The sequence below is a fragment of the Wyeomyia smithii genome, chromosome 3, assembly GCF_029784165.1.
Source record: "Wyeomyia smithii strain HCP4-BCI-WySm-NY-G18 chromosome 3, ASM2978416v1, whole genome shotgun sequence".
Classification (NCBI taxonomy): Eukaryota; Metazoa; Arthropoda; class Insecta; order Diptera; family Culicidae; genus Wyeomyia; species Wyeomyia smithii.
In genome coordinates, this window is record NC_073696.1 from 268,961,424 (window position 1) to 268,976,216 (window position 14,793).

General features: G+C 39.7%; 1 protein-coding gene across 2 annotated transcripts in view; it reads left to right on the forward strand.

The window, feature by feature from the left end:
- Window positions 1-1,597: 1,597 nt before the first annotated feature.
- LOC129732109 (uncharacterized) overlaps window positions 1,598-14,793 on the forward strand; it is a 166,385-nt gene continuing 153,189 nt past the window's right edge. Inside the window, exons 1-2 of one of the 2 annotated variants that reach the window (XM_055692625.1) lie at window positions 1,598-2,006; window positions 2,415-2,982. The gene's annotated coding sequence lies outside the window, so the exon portion shown is untranslated. The remainder of the gene's footprint in view (window positions 2,007-2,414; window positions 2,983-14,793) is intronic. The other variant, XM_055692626.1, reaches the window with a different exon arrangement.

Consider the following 14,793-nt stretch of genomic DNA (forward strand, 5'->3'; position numbering starts at 1 on the left):
TCGAGGAATTCCTTTCATGTTCAAAGACAACATCAGACAACAGCTCCGCCATTTTGATTTCTGTGTATTTTCACACGGAGAGTTCACGCGATATTTTATTCTGTTTGACGTTGCCAAGTTGACGTAGATGCTACGTGGTAAAACATAGTATGTTTATGATTTTCACGTAGATGTTATCTCATACATAAGACACACGTAACACTCAGGAAGAAAACTTCCAAAAAAGTTGGTACAAAATGAACTACTCGAAAGTACCAACCCCTGTAAAAAAAACCTCTGTTTGAGTAGTTTATGGAGGTTGTGTACCTGCGCAGCCCTGCATTTGTCTCGTTCCCACTCGAAAAATGCAGCATTGATTTTGTAAACAACTTTTTGACAGTTTCGTAAGGGATTTTGTTGAGAGCTCGAGTAGCGCCGCGATGAAGAAAATTCATTCCGTTCATTTTCGTCGAGCAGTTCATACTGGTGTTGGTACTGAGTGATGTGGGGCAAAGAGTACCAAAAAAATCGCCAGTGTTACGTATGTCTAAGTATGTGATGTTATGTTTGTCACATAAATCATGCAAAATGACAGAAAATGAATAAGTACAGGAAATTTCACGTAACAATAACGTGAAAAATATTTTGAGTGTGAAAATGACAGTGGGAAATATTCACATAACTTTTCCGGTAATTATAACGTGAAAAATGTTTTGAGTGTAGAACTTAACTACCGGTAAAGTGGAAAGCATTTTCTGTATTGCAAATTTCCGCTGAAACGCGAATTACAGACAACTTGCAAGCGAAATGCAAACAACTTGTACGTCAGATTTATCGTATACCAGCATATGAGAGTGAACGCGATAGACTGTATAGATACGATCAACGAAGGCATTCTGTCGCGTTCGCTCTAGTTGACTGGTATACGATCAATCTAGCGTGCACGTGATCTGCATTTTGCGCGCAAGTTGTCTGTAATTCGCGTTTCAGATGCAATCAGCAATATATTTTCGCACAGAGAGTTCACGCGATACTTCATTCGCGACAACGAAGGTACTGATATTTGTTTGGTTTTTGCATGAGAAAAATAAGGAAGGAAATATTAAATATTTCTTGCTTTTGTCATCACACACATTTTGACATGCATATGAGAGTTCGCCTAGGTGCGAACAGCCTTTAAAATCTCTTTCAACTTCGTAGTCGCGAATTCTGTTTGACGTTTCCAAGTTCACGTATGCATATATATATTGCCGTTTCGATATTTTAACGATATCAGTGCTTGGTTTATCATTCACGCGAGCGCTGCGTAGCCGGAGCATTACCACTTACGGTGAAATGACGGTTGCAAGTTTTTACACATCCTATGAAAATAAGATTAAGTTCTCTGTGGATATACAATACACATTTTTGTTTGTATAGAGCGAATCGTAAAAAATCGATTCATTTGGAATCACTGAAAAAAATCATGAGATAAAAACGGTAAGTGCAGATTTAGACGTGTCTAACGTCAACTTGACATCCGCCTACCGACGTTACCTTCAGACTGGTCTAAACTTAGCCTGCACGCACACTTGCAAGCTGCACGACCCGTCACGACACGGCTAAAAGTCAAACGCCAGTACCGAGGAAACCAAATAGCGAAGAAGTTAGTGGTGGAACATCGTAATCGCTAGTTCGCCTATACTTCGTCGTCGTGTGTGCGCTTTTGTAATAACCAACCTCTTTTTTTTGGACCGTGCGTGTCCCGAAAGAGCCCCGATTTGTCCTCGTGAACGCCAGAAACAGTCAGCAAAGCGGTGCTGCTCGGTGTCGACAAACGTTTCCGGCGTTGGTAGCGCTTCCGGTGCGACGGAACGGACCCGATTCGTGGCACGGAAATCGCAGCGAATCTCGGGGAAAATTGAATGTCTAAAATGGACGCAACGTCGTAGTAGAGCGAGGAGAGGTTATTTTTTCTTATTCAGTAGGTGCAAGTGAAACGGCTAAACCAGGCCAGCCGAAGAAGTTCCGTTGGTGTGAGTGAAAAGGTTGGTATCGGAAAGGGTTTGGGTCGGCTTAAAGTGTGCTATGGAATGGGGTATTGTTGAGGAAGAGTGACAAAGGGAAGCTCAAAACAGCAGTGCTGCCATGATCGGATTAGCCAGATAATTTGTGTTGGGAGTTTTCATGTTCTTAAAGAACCATATATCTGGTTTAATGGGAAGAAAACCAGATCGATGGGAAATAGATTTTAATTTTGTTTATAAAAAAATTGAACGAGTATTTGTTTAAGCTTAGTCCTGTCACAAAATTGTAAACAAACTGAGATGTGCCAATAATTCTAATCTTTAACTTGTGACAAATTATGTAACCTAATAGATTTATTACTAACATATTCTTGTGTTAATTTCTTTTCATGCTTTTGTGAACATTGTTGTCATGACTGGCATCTCTAGCCGGCTGTGGAAACGCAAGAGGTGTCAAACTCGTAACCGAATGGGCGGCTGCTAGTGTGTGCGTGTCTGTGCCTGCTTTTTGCCTCTGTTTGTCGGCACATTAGAAGCGGACTGCGGGAGTGAATGGGAGAACGACATCGGTCTATTGCGGTTGTGTCAGTGCGGTAGAGAGAAAGAAAGGGAAACAGAAGGAAGAATAAGAAGAGGTTTAGAAGTGAAAAAAAAAAGTACGAAGAAAGGAAAATAAGGCGAGAAGTCAGTGGAAGAAAGAAAAAAAGTGAATAAAAAGTGTACAAGTGGGAAAACGGGAAAGGCAATGGCTATAAATTTGTTAGATAAGGAATCTTTCTATTTTGTTTAATTCTCAAACAACGTGAGCTTTCAGTTTTCGCCTTCAAGGCCTACTTTAATAAGTTATACTGTGCTAAAACGGGGCAGGCGAATACGTGGAGTGAATGTGGCGGAGGAATTAGCGACACGCGAGAAGAGCAAAAATCAGCGAGAACTTAAAGCAGCGGATACAAGCAGGCAAATCTGCCAGGATTGGGTTCAAGAAAGTGAAAACGAGGTGAGTTTCAATTTCGCATGTGCGGTTAGTAGCTGACAAACGTCGTACTAAAAGGCCACTAATCAAAATCACATATAGATTGACAGCAACTGGCTGACGGAACGAACCGAATTAAACGGTCAAATATGGCCGCAAATGTTCTGAAGATCTCGAAAAACATTTTCCTTTGGTTCTGCGTCTAAGCTAGATCCAAAAACTTGAAGCTTCGAAACCGGATTGACTAACTTTTCGGTTTCCGGAAGCAACAGTCCGAGAGGAAACGTCAAACGTATACTGCAAAGCTGCAGCGCGTTTGTTTGCACAGGGGACAACACGAATACTCTTGCATGGTTTGAGTTATTGATATTCAGTAGAGAAGTGACAGATTGGGTGTTAAATGCTACGGTGTCTGAATCCTCATATAGTTTTATTTCTTAATTAAATAACGAAACATTTTCTTCGCAGCATAAACAGGTTGTACAATAATCGGTCTCACCCCCGCCCCGTACCCAGTGCTTTGTCTGGGGCTACACAGTCTGAAAGGCGATAATCCTCCTATCGACGTCACCTTCCCTCATTCGAGCAATTGTTTTGCTGGCCAATGTTTCGTGGTAAAGACTTTGAGCTAATAAGCACTCTCGGTCTCTGCCCGCCCGCCACACTCGTAACGCTGAGCTATTCATTTTTACTAGCCTGCCTCTGCCGTTTTTTTTTTTGTATATTTGCGGTGTATGATTGATGACGGCATGTTACTGAACTAGTCTACATAAAAACAGCACACAACAACCGGGCCACAGCACGCGGCGTGGTTGTGAGAGAGCCTTAATCTGAAGCTGCATGCAAAAACAAAACAAAAAAGAAAAGAGAAGCGGAAAACAATCATGGCACCTTGTTGTTTCGCAAGCAAACAGTAACCGATTCTGTGTGATTTTGACCTATTCCGATTATCCGGGGAACTGTTATCTTCTTCGCTGGGTCCACACAGGATGACGTCCACAATGTTTTTATACATTTTGCTGCAATAAAAGTTTTAAAATCAGTGTTTTGGTTGACTGCTTGTACACAGTAGAGTAAGTTTCATTCTTTAGTTGGGTTTGAAAGCTGGTTTGCCAATTCTATGATGCAAATCAAATTGTTTTGATAGGTATTAAGCTTGCCTTAAAAAGTGGTTTAGTTTACATAGAAAAATAAAAACTACCCAGGAATTACGACAGTTGAAAGCTATCTCTGCCTAGGTCCGACAACAATAAGTTTTTTTTTGCGTGTTCACTCGAGTGGGATTGGTAATCTCAGAAAATTCTTATGACGATTGTTTTGACGGGTAAATATTTTCAATACCTGTTGACACTGTTTGTTTGTTTGATAGGGTCGATGATTGCAGAACGTATTGCTCATTCTGTAATTGGCCACAAAACTAAACGGTAATCTTTAATAATCTGCTTTAAGCTATTCCAAACTTTAAGGTATAGATTTGTGGGATTCTTAAAATTGCTAAAGTCACGCTTGAGTTCAACATAGAGCAAATATTTTACGTCTTAGCTTTTTAAATATATATATTTTTATTTGTAGCATCAGAAGTACCTAGTAGTATTCCTACGAATATAAAAAAATTTAAACTTTTTCGAAGATATTCCATTGTGGATAACAGCCAAATATAGGTAGATGTACTCATATAAAAACGAATTTATTTCTCATAACGTACATTCATTACTACCAAAAAATAACGAACATTTGAGAAAGATCATTATTCATGATACCGTAACAAAAACGACGACTTTTCTTATGCATTTTTTCTATCAATCAACTGTTTGTAGTTCGTTGCTCTACAGTTACTTTTTTACACCAATGAAATCAAAGTCCCAAAGAAATCTTCGATTTTTGCTTTTAAAATTGTTTGCACGAACTTTTTCCAATGTGCTTGCGCAATGCTTCTTGTTTCGACGCCCTTTCGAACAGAACTGAGCATACTCATTTCTCTTTGAGCGCGTTTGTTGTGCAATAAGCGACTCTTAAATAAATTTCACCTGATCACCATACAATAAATAAAATTGGTCACGTTCTCATTGATGGCCATTTTTTCTCCAACATCACAAATATACGCTCCCTCCGAGGTGCGGATATCGACTCAGACCACCACCTAATAGCAGTACACGTGCGCTCAGAACTATACTGTGTTTCACACATGACAAAGCCCTTCTCCTCCGTCTAATAACTGGCAGTTGCACAACCCGCGGGTTGCCGAGAACTGTGCACACCAGCTTGACGAGGTAATACCTTCCACGAAGGAACTATGTGCTTCGACCCTCGACGATGGACTTGGAAAAACTATCTAAGTAGAAACGTGATCAAATATCGACGAGCTCGCAATGAGTTGACCAGCAGCAGGACAGAGATCATGAAGAACTGGGAAAGCTGTTACTCGGTCTAATGACACGCGCTAGTTTTCGAGAAGATGTACCAATCTCGTAAAAGCTACACGCAGAGTCCAGATATTTGTAGGGGATCCACCCCGGGATACCTGATTACAAGTGAGGAGGCCGACAAATCGCAAGCACCTCAACAGCCCTACTAACGATAGTAGTGTCCCAGTTCCTAATATTCTGGAGATTCACCGGGAAATTTAGTCATTGCGGCGAAACCTCATTGAATCCAAAAATGGCCGACTTCGAGTCACCACGTCGAATTTTCAAAAGCACAAGACTCGAAAATACTCGTTGCGTTCCCTATGAAAATTTCATTCTATGTTTGCTTCGCCACAGCAAACATAAATAGCATTTTCAGCTCATTTCAAGATGGCTTGACAAAGTATTTTTTTTTTAATTCTTTTAGCACCAATATTTAGTGTTTAATTTGTGGTTTCGAAATCCAATTTGTGGTAATTTGTGGTTGAGTAATTTCTGAGAAACTTTCAGAAAACCGAGTCAAGCCATCTCTGAAAATGATTTCGCTTCAAATGAATCGGACAACGATGATATATACATCAATCGAAAGCTCTTAATTTGTGGTTCACGAAAATGTAGTTTTTGTAGGCATACTTCATAATAAAATAGTTAAAAAACTATTATTTAAATTTTTGAACATTGTTATTCATTTGAAGCGAAATCATTTTCAGAGATGGATTGACTTGTACTTCCAGCTTAAGGGACATGAAGCTCTTCATGCTTCGTAAAGAGAGTCGTGAGTCAAAACAGTTTGTGAACCACTAAAAGAATCGTCTACCAAAAGGATTTCAATCTCTTCAGGCCAGTAAGCAATCAAATAGGACCCAGAAGCAGAATCTTGTGGCAAACAGTCGTACCCGGAAGTTTTACAATAAGGTTCTTTCGAAGTACGAAGTGTGCATCTTCATGAATGACGAAACGTACGTGAAGATGGAATATGGGCAGCTTCCCGGTCAAATGTTCTGTACAGCCGTCGGTTGAGGGAATGTCTATAGAAGATCAAATTCGTTTTCACTGATAAATTTCCTAGAAAGCTTATGATTTCGCAAGGTATGGACAAGAATGTGGCCTCCAAAATGTACACACAGAAAAGACTGAAAAAATGTATTCTTCCGTACACTCGCAATTAATAATCTACACAATAGTTGTGCTTGATTTTTATCTTCGGTTTCTTTAACACCTGCAATAACACCGAGAGAATTGAAACGGACTTTACACACAGAACATTGAAAGTACGATAAAACAACTCGTTGATCGTATTACTTTCGGTATGGGTACTTTCGGAAAGGTTCGAAACAACCGATTCTATTATAGCATGTGTTTATTAAAATCTTATGAGAAATTTCTACTAAACATTCACAAAGAGATCACTTTCGCCAATTACGATAAACACTTTCCGCCCAAATCACGCATGTCCAAGCTTGTATACCCACAAAAACCCCTCCCACCCGGATCGCAATGTGATGTTCACACATATTACGTCCGCGACCGGCCGACTGGAATCCAATAGTTAAACACAATTACATATCTTACCTAAGATAATCGTTAACCGAAAACAACAATAACAACACACTGCACCAAAACACCCGGCACCAAGTGCGGGTGGAGCTCCTCCGGGGACGCAATTGATTTCGTCGTTTTCCCCCGACAGAAGCAGAAGCAGTCGGTCAGTCGCGGCGGCTGGGAACCGGTCTACATTTGATTCACACTCTTTATCAGCTGGCGATCTGCGTAAATATGCACTGCACTCAGCGTGCGGCGGAGGGCCCACGAGGAGGAGGAGTGCTGTTATGTGACGGATCGGCGGCGTCGACCGGCCGCAGCAGCAGCAAAAAGAAGGCAGATGAAAGGCGGCAAGGGTGTAGGTTGTTGTGTAGATAGATGTGTATACAGTGTACAGATATTTATCGCCATGGAATTTGCCGTGCGCGTGCAATCTAACCACATAATTTGCGAGACGATGGCGTCGACTGCTGCCTGGTTGGTGGTTGATGCAGAATAATTTTGCTCATACGATATGGAACTGGTTCATGGAAGGGGGAGAAGGAAGAAAGGAAGGGGAGACGGGAAAGCAGGGAAGAGTGTTCTACCACGTCATCGATCTAGTTAAAGGTGTGGCAGCAGCTGCATAAACTGTAAAACTGGAAACTATTGCTGCTGGTGGTTTTTCGAGCTAGGATGGATTTGAGAGTGAGACAGATTTTGATTTTGCTCAGTTTAATCCCATCATTCGTTCCCATCATGCAGAGTTTTCATGAATCATGCTGGTTAGCTAGCAGGTGGCACGGAGGGAATAAGATTTGGTTTTGCCAAGCGTGTTTAAATAGAAGTTTGTCGTTTTTTTCTCTTCGTGCAACCAACGTTGTGTGGCGTCATCACTGGGAAGATTATAGGTCACTTTTTACACAGACGGGACAAAAGCTGTTAAAAGTTAGTTTCTGATGGTTATGGCAAAGCAGTAATAAAAAAAAGAAAAAAAAGTTATCCTGCTTCCGCCTTCTCGTCAGCTTGCTGGCAGTGTAATGCGGACAAAAGTTGCTTTAGAGCGTAACTTTTGCATAGCGAATAAATAGATTGTGTTTTCGAAGCTTCAATGATGGTTCCGAAAATTGAAGCATAAGATCAATGACACTTGGTGGTTGAGACTCACTGATTCCCTGCTTCGTGCACTTCGGAAAAGATTAACCTGGGCACCAGAAAAAGATGCTGACAGTATCGGATCTCTCAGAGCAAGTGTCCTTGTTCATTTTCATTATAGCACGAATTTGTGCTAATTGACACCGTATCAGCGAAATTCACTGATCAGTATCACAAATGGGGCCCAAACAAAAAGTGAGAGATATTTTCGATTTTGTTAAACACTGGTACAAAAAAATACGTGCTAATTGGTTTGGTTATTCAAATTAAAGTTCTGTCGCTTGAAATGATTTCCTAATAAAAATATATTTTTAAACATGTCTTCTATCTTCCATCTAAAAATACAAAAAAGATTGCTGTAGCTTAATTTGAGTCATATGTTCAGATCAGGAGAACTCATCTATACAAATATTTGAGAAAGGCTAAAGTGTGACAACTTTTAGTACTGTCTCCCCTTCACTTTAGCTCTCAAGTCCATAGGTTATTATTCGTTCCAAAAAGACTGTCGAAATGATACGAACACCATGAATTGGTGAAAGGAGGACTTCCTGGATACGCGAAAGTAGTTTCTTAAACCTTGATAAGCTGGTGATAACACATCACGACCTATAACTAAACTCAAGAACTCGCTCAAGTTTCTGCTAAACATCTTAAAACCCAGATCTTGATTCTCCACAAATTTAACGAGATTTTGAACGATATCTCGAAAACAAATATAAAATGAAGTAAATGAATGCTTGTGCTTGATTAAAATAGTTGAGGATGGACACCTTACTTGTATTCAAACCTACGTGATTCGACATGCTTCCCTCTTCTGAAAGAGAGGGGCTCCATACAAATGAAACACAAGTTTCGCACATCTCGAGAACTAACCAAATTTGGTATGTGAATGTTTTCAGGGGTAACGCATATGTCCATAATGGTTCGACACCCTTCCCTCTTCTGTCAGGGAGGAGCCCCATACAATCACAAATTTCGCACAACACGAGAAAAAATAGAACCAAATTTGACACGTGGAGATTTTTGAGAGCAAAGAAATAATCATGGTGGTTCGACACCCCACCCTCTTCTGGTTGGGAGGGCTCTTATACAAATCAAACAAAAATTTCTATGAAGGTTTGACAACCCACCGTACTCTGAAAGGGGAGGAGGTCTCCCATTCAAATTGAATGAATATTTCAACCAGTTTTTCCGGAAAACAGCCCAAAATGATTGGGATGATGCACAGGAGCCAATCGACTCCAGGCGCCATTTTTAAATTTGAAATGGAAGCTTCCGGTTGCTGAGAACATCCAAATATAGGTGTTTCCGGGAACAGAATGACGCTCATAGGCCAGAAATCGTATCCAAATGTCATTTTGAAATTCAAGATGGCGACTTCCAGTTTCTGAAAAATAACGGAAAGTGACCAAATATCGCCCCAATATGGTTATTTCCGGAATAGTAATGATGCGCTGAAGCCACAAATCTACCTCAGACACCATTTTGAATTGTAAGATAGCAACTGCCGGTTTCTGTAAAACAGCCAAAAATGGCCAATTTGTCACTCAATATTCAGAACCTGAATGATACACAGAAGCTAAAAATCAACCACAGGCACCATTTTTAATTGAAAGGCAGCGACTTCCGGTGTCTAAAAAACAACCGAAAAATACTAAATATCATCCAATATGAATATTTCCTGAATCAAGGTGATGTACAGAAGCCAAAAGGCGAGGATGCTGTCGTTCCGATAAAGTCAATCATTTCAAACGATTTGTATCTTGACCTTGATCGTATTCAATGGCCGATTCGTCGTGTATTCGCAGACTACAAACAAAGGAATCAATTAATTGGGAATGTTTAAAATTATTTAAATAAAGGCAAAAATAGGCGGAACAAAGTTTGCCGGGTCAGTTGGTTGATTTATAAAATAACAAAAAAATGGAAAAAAGCAAAATAAAAGATATAAAAAAAAATTAAAAAAAATTAAGAATTGGAAAAACGTATGTATGTATGTTGTAAGAACAATAAGGTTTGTTTGTCTGGTCTCGCGTCGCGTCGCGTAATGTGATCGTCAGTTCTTACATTGCACAAAACATCGAAAATACAGTGAATTGGAAACAGTATGAAAAAAAATCGAAAAAAACCTAAAAAATAATAAACACTTAAAAACAAAATCAAACAAAATAAAAAAGTATTGAAAAAACAAAAAAAAAAACGAGTTGACGTTCAGGGTTAAAAAATTACTCAATATATCTTAGATATAAACATATAAAAATGCAGATCTGTTTGTCTCTCTGATTCATATAGACTTAGTAGGTTTGTATGTACTGGATTTGTGGCCGAGAAAAGTTACTGGGATAGGTTCTGGAAGTGAGCGGTACCAGACAAATGAAACACAAGTTTCTGCACAACTCGAGAAATAATCAAGTAAATAGAATCAAATTTGGCATGTGGAAATCTTCGTGGGCAAAAAAGATGTTCATGATAGTTCGACATCCCTCCCTCATCTGGAATGAAGGGGTTCCATACAAAGAAAACACATATTTCTGCACAACTCAAGAACTAATCAGGCAAATAAACCCAAATTTGGCATGTGAAGGTTTTTGGGAGTAAGAAATGTCTATGATGGTTTGACACCACTCCATTCACGGAAGGATGGGGGGGAAGGTACTCTCATATAAATGAAACAGATATTTAAACCAATTTCCCGCAAACAGCCTGAAGCTGCCAAAAATCGGCTCCAGACACAATATTTAAATCCAAGATGGAAATTTCAGGTTTTGACGTTGGACTAACGTCTATATCGAAGTTAGGCACCTGAATTCGAAAATCTAGTAATTCAACCGGGGAAAACCAGGGAAAAGTGGTCAGGTTTTGAGCGCTTATATATCAGTCATTTCTTTTCAGAATTTCGAGGTTTTGGCATCAACCGATCAGAAATTCTTTTACGGTTGAATTTATGTAACAAAAATAACCTATTGTTCGAGATACACTATTGAAAAATTGATAAATCACATCGATTGTCTAAATCATACCGAGCAACCAATCACCACCTCTCTTCACGAGCACAGTCGACACTAACGGATACAACCGATCTGACTTTGTAAACAGTCTCACAGCTTTCAACCAATAACGAGCTCGCTTTCGGTAGCTGCAACAGGTGTTTCAACACCGTTTTAAAATGCTTCTTTTATCATTACCACTGAACAGATTTTAAACACCAATGGCTTGATTGATAGGGGAAATATTGCGCAAGATTGTCATATAATAATTTAAATATGTTTTCGATACTAAACTAGTTAAAATTTGTGTTAAAAGTCGTGCACATTCAACCAATCACAAGCTCGCTTCTTGTTTGCTCGCGGATGGATTTTTGCTTTGGGCTATATAATAGCCTGTGTCGTCTCATAGCAGTCATCAGTTAACAATTGAAAGGCCACCAGGCCGGTCTTGTATAATCAGCAGCTGTGGCTGATTCCAGCGGCCAAACTGAGCTGCAGCAGAACCAGAGCGGTGGTATCAGGCAGCAGCGGCGGATGTAGTGGGAAGCTGCATTTCTTCATTCAGTTCGGTGCTCCTTCGATCTGAGTTGGACCCCACCAGCGGTAATCCAATTCAGATATCGTTGGGTGAAAACGTTGGGTGTGTGTGCAGTGTGCACATATAGCGTATGTGCATCTGTATTGCTATGACATTTGCGATGATAGGGATGGCGCTGTTGCGTGTGTATGGCTAGCTATAGCGTGTGTAAGACACTAGCATGTGTAGCATATTATGGCTATTGCGTGTATATCTTCAGCGTGTGTACGGATAGATATAGCTTGTGTGTGGATAGCTGCTGCGTGTGTAATGATTAGTTATAGCGTATGTATGGATAGTAATAGCACATGGTTGGCTAGCTTATGCGTGTGTATAGATAGTTGTATCGGATGTATGGAAAGGAATAGCGTGTGTGTGGATAGCTATAGCTACAGCGTGTGTATGAATAGTTTTAACGCGTGTTTAGATAGTTATAGCATATGTGTGAATAACTATAGCGGGTGTTTATCGAAGATTATTATTGTCATTGAAAATATTAAAACGTCTTAACGAACACAGTTGTGAATTTGATTTTACAGCAGCGATTTTAACTTCTTCAGCCAGTCTTTATTCATCGAGGAAAAATTACTACCTATGAATGATCAACACTTATTTACTAGAAATTTAATTTAGATCAAAACGGGTTCTTTTGAGTATCATAAGTTATTGGTAAAAAGAGTTGGAAGTTTTCTCAATGAGCATTCATTAAATTTTCGTTTTTGTTTCTCGGTGCGCGGTTTTGATTTTGTTTCTCGCACACAGAGAAAAAAACAAACTTGTCGCTATCGTGAAAAATAACAAAACAATTAGAAATGCTCTAAATCACAACTGAAGAAGTTAAGATATTTTCCTGTCACTCGCCCAAACCTTGATAACAACTACCGAAAAACGTGTGATTGAGCTCTTGCTATATTGAGTTATTGAACCAAACGTTTTTTTTTTTCAAATACATGAAGTTATATGCTGGGCTGGAACTAACCTAGCATGAGTTTTATCGATTAAATGTCAAACAATTTTCAAATTTAAAATTTTCGGTTGAATCGTTCTGGGCTCCAATTTCAGATAGTTTCGTCAAGTTTGCTTTTTGCTTAGATAGGAAAATTTTACCAATTCGCTCAATTAAATGATTGTCTTGGTAGTGCAGCAAACAAAGGGTTGATTCGAATATGTATGAAATGACAGCGATTAAATAAAAGATATCCATTCTTTTAGTATATATTATTATTTATAACGTTTTAACGTCTCAGCATCCAGAAATGCACTGTTAGATAAAATTGCAGCAAATACTAGAGTTGCAATTCTCTCTATTATTTGTTTTAATGGAATATAAGAATACCGTAGTCCAACGTCATGCGGTCGTGTCTTGAATACCACCCTCCTACTTTTTATAAATTAGCCAAAAACGGCCCAATTCCCTTCAATATCGGTATATCTAGAACCAGAATAATGCGCAGAGACCAGAAATTCACTGCACATGGCATTTTTGGATTCAAGATGGCGACTTCCGGTGTCTGAAAAACAACCGAAAATATTGGCAGTCATTCTGACTCAGAGGCCAAAAATTAACTTCCCGTGGCATTTTTAAGTCCAAGATGACGAATTCCGGTTTCTGGAAAACAGTCAAAAATTACCGAATACCAATTATGTAATATAGGTATTTACATAATGAGAATGATACACAGAGGCAGCGTTGTTAAACTCGCTCGCAAAAAGCATGCGATACTCCAAGTGGCGTTCTCGCCGCTACCAAAATCTCACACTAGAGATACTCCTGTCGTACTGTTTCTCGTTCTCTTTTACTTTTTTCTTTTCACACTACCGAGCGTTGATGCTTGCGAGTTTTCTCACACACACTCTCGCTCGTGTACTTTCCCACTCGCGAGTACCTCCCTTTCTCGCGAGCACAACCAGCGGAGGTGATTGTTAAGACCGTCAAGACGCATTATGACGATACGGAGTGACAAGGCACGACGAAGCGGGGTGGCAAAAAGAATATTTCGACGAGTAGGCAGGGATGCCACATATACAGATTTATCAGTACTTATACAGATTTTTTGTGTATTTTTCATACCGATATCTGTATATACAAATTACAGATTTTCTAGAAATAGTACAGAACTATACAGTTTTTTTTTGGTTTTCATGAAGTCGCGAAATTAATTTTTCGATATAGTTGAAAATCGAAAATGAACTCAAATGCTATTGAGCGTGTTGGAGTTTTCATTATATTTATATGTTACGCGTAAACGTGTGCGTATATGAGTCAATGAACAAACTATGTTGCGTTTTTTTCTTCTAAGGGATATGTTGAGTAAATATGCAGATTTTTATATAGATTGAAATATCACCAAGGAGATTTCCTGAGATTCGAAATACAGATAAAAATGTGGCATCACTGCGAGTAGGTATTCCGATACCCTACACGTTCAAGCATGCGATTCTATATAGATTCATCACCCCACTTTCGGCTGTCGGTGCACGATGCAAAACTGCTTGGCATCAGTTCAGCAATTGACAAACCGCATGCGTGAGTCGGTGAACGAAGCATTTTCGTTTTCGGGCACATTTTTTCAAGCACTCCTAGTCAAGTACTCTTATTCGAGTACTCGCGTACTCGGCGTGAGTAAAAAGATAGAAGAGAATTTGCGAGCGGTTGTATGCTGGCTGCTGCTCTGGCAAGTGCGTGAATAATAAAGAGTGTCTCGAAGGTGTGTGTGCGAACGACTGGAGAAGCGTAGCACACATCTGATTCTCAAGCAGAAAGGAGTGGATATGTTATGCTTCTCGCTCGTTTAGCAACGCTGCACAGAGGCTAGAAATCGATTCTACATACAATTATGAAATCCAAGATAACGACTTCCGGTTTCTGAAAGAAGAGCCGAAAATGACCGGATACAGCCCAATATGGATATTTTTGTAATCGGGATGAGGCATAGAATCAAGAGTCGGCCCTGGACACCATTTTAATGTCTAAGATATTGACTTCCGGTTTCTGGAAAACAGCCAAAAACGGTTGAATACCGCCCAATATGGCTATTTCTGGATTCATATTGATGCTCAGAGGTCAGAAATTGACTCCACATGCCATTTTAAACTCTCCCAGATGGTCTCGAGGTACGATGCTGGCCTAACAAGCCAGTTGTCGTAGGTTCGAGTCTCGGCTCGCGAGAGACTGTTAGTGTCAGTAGAG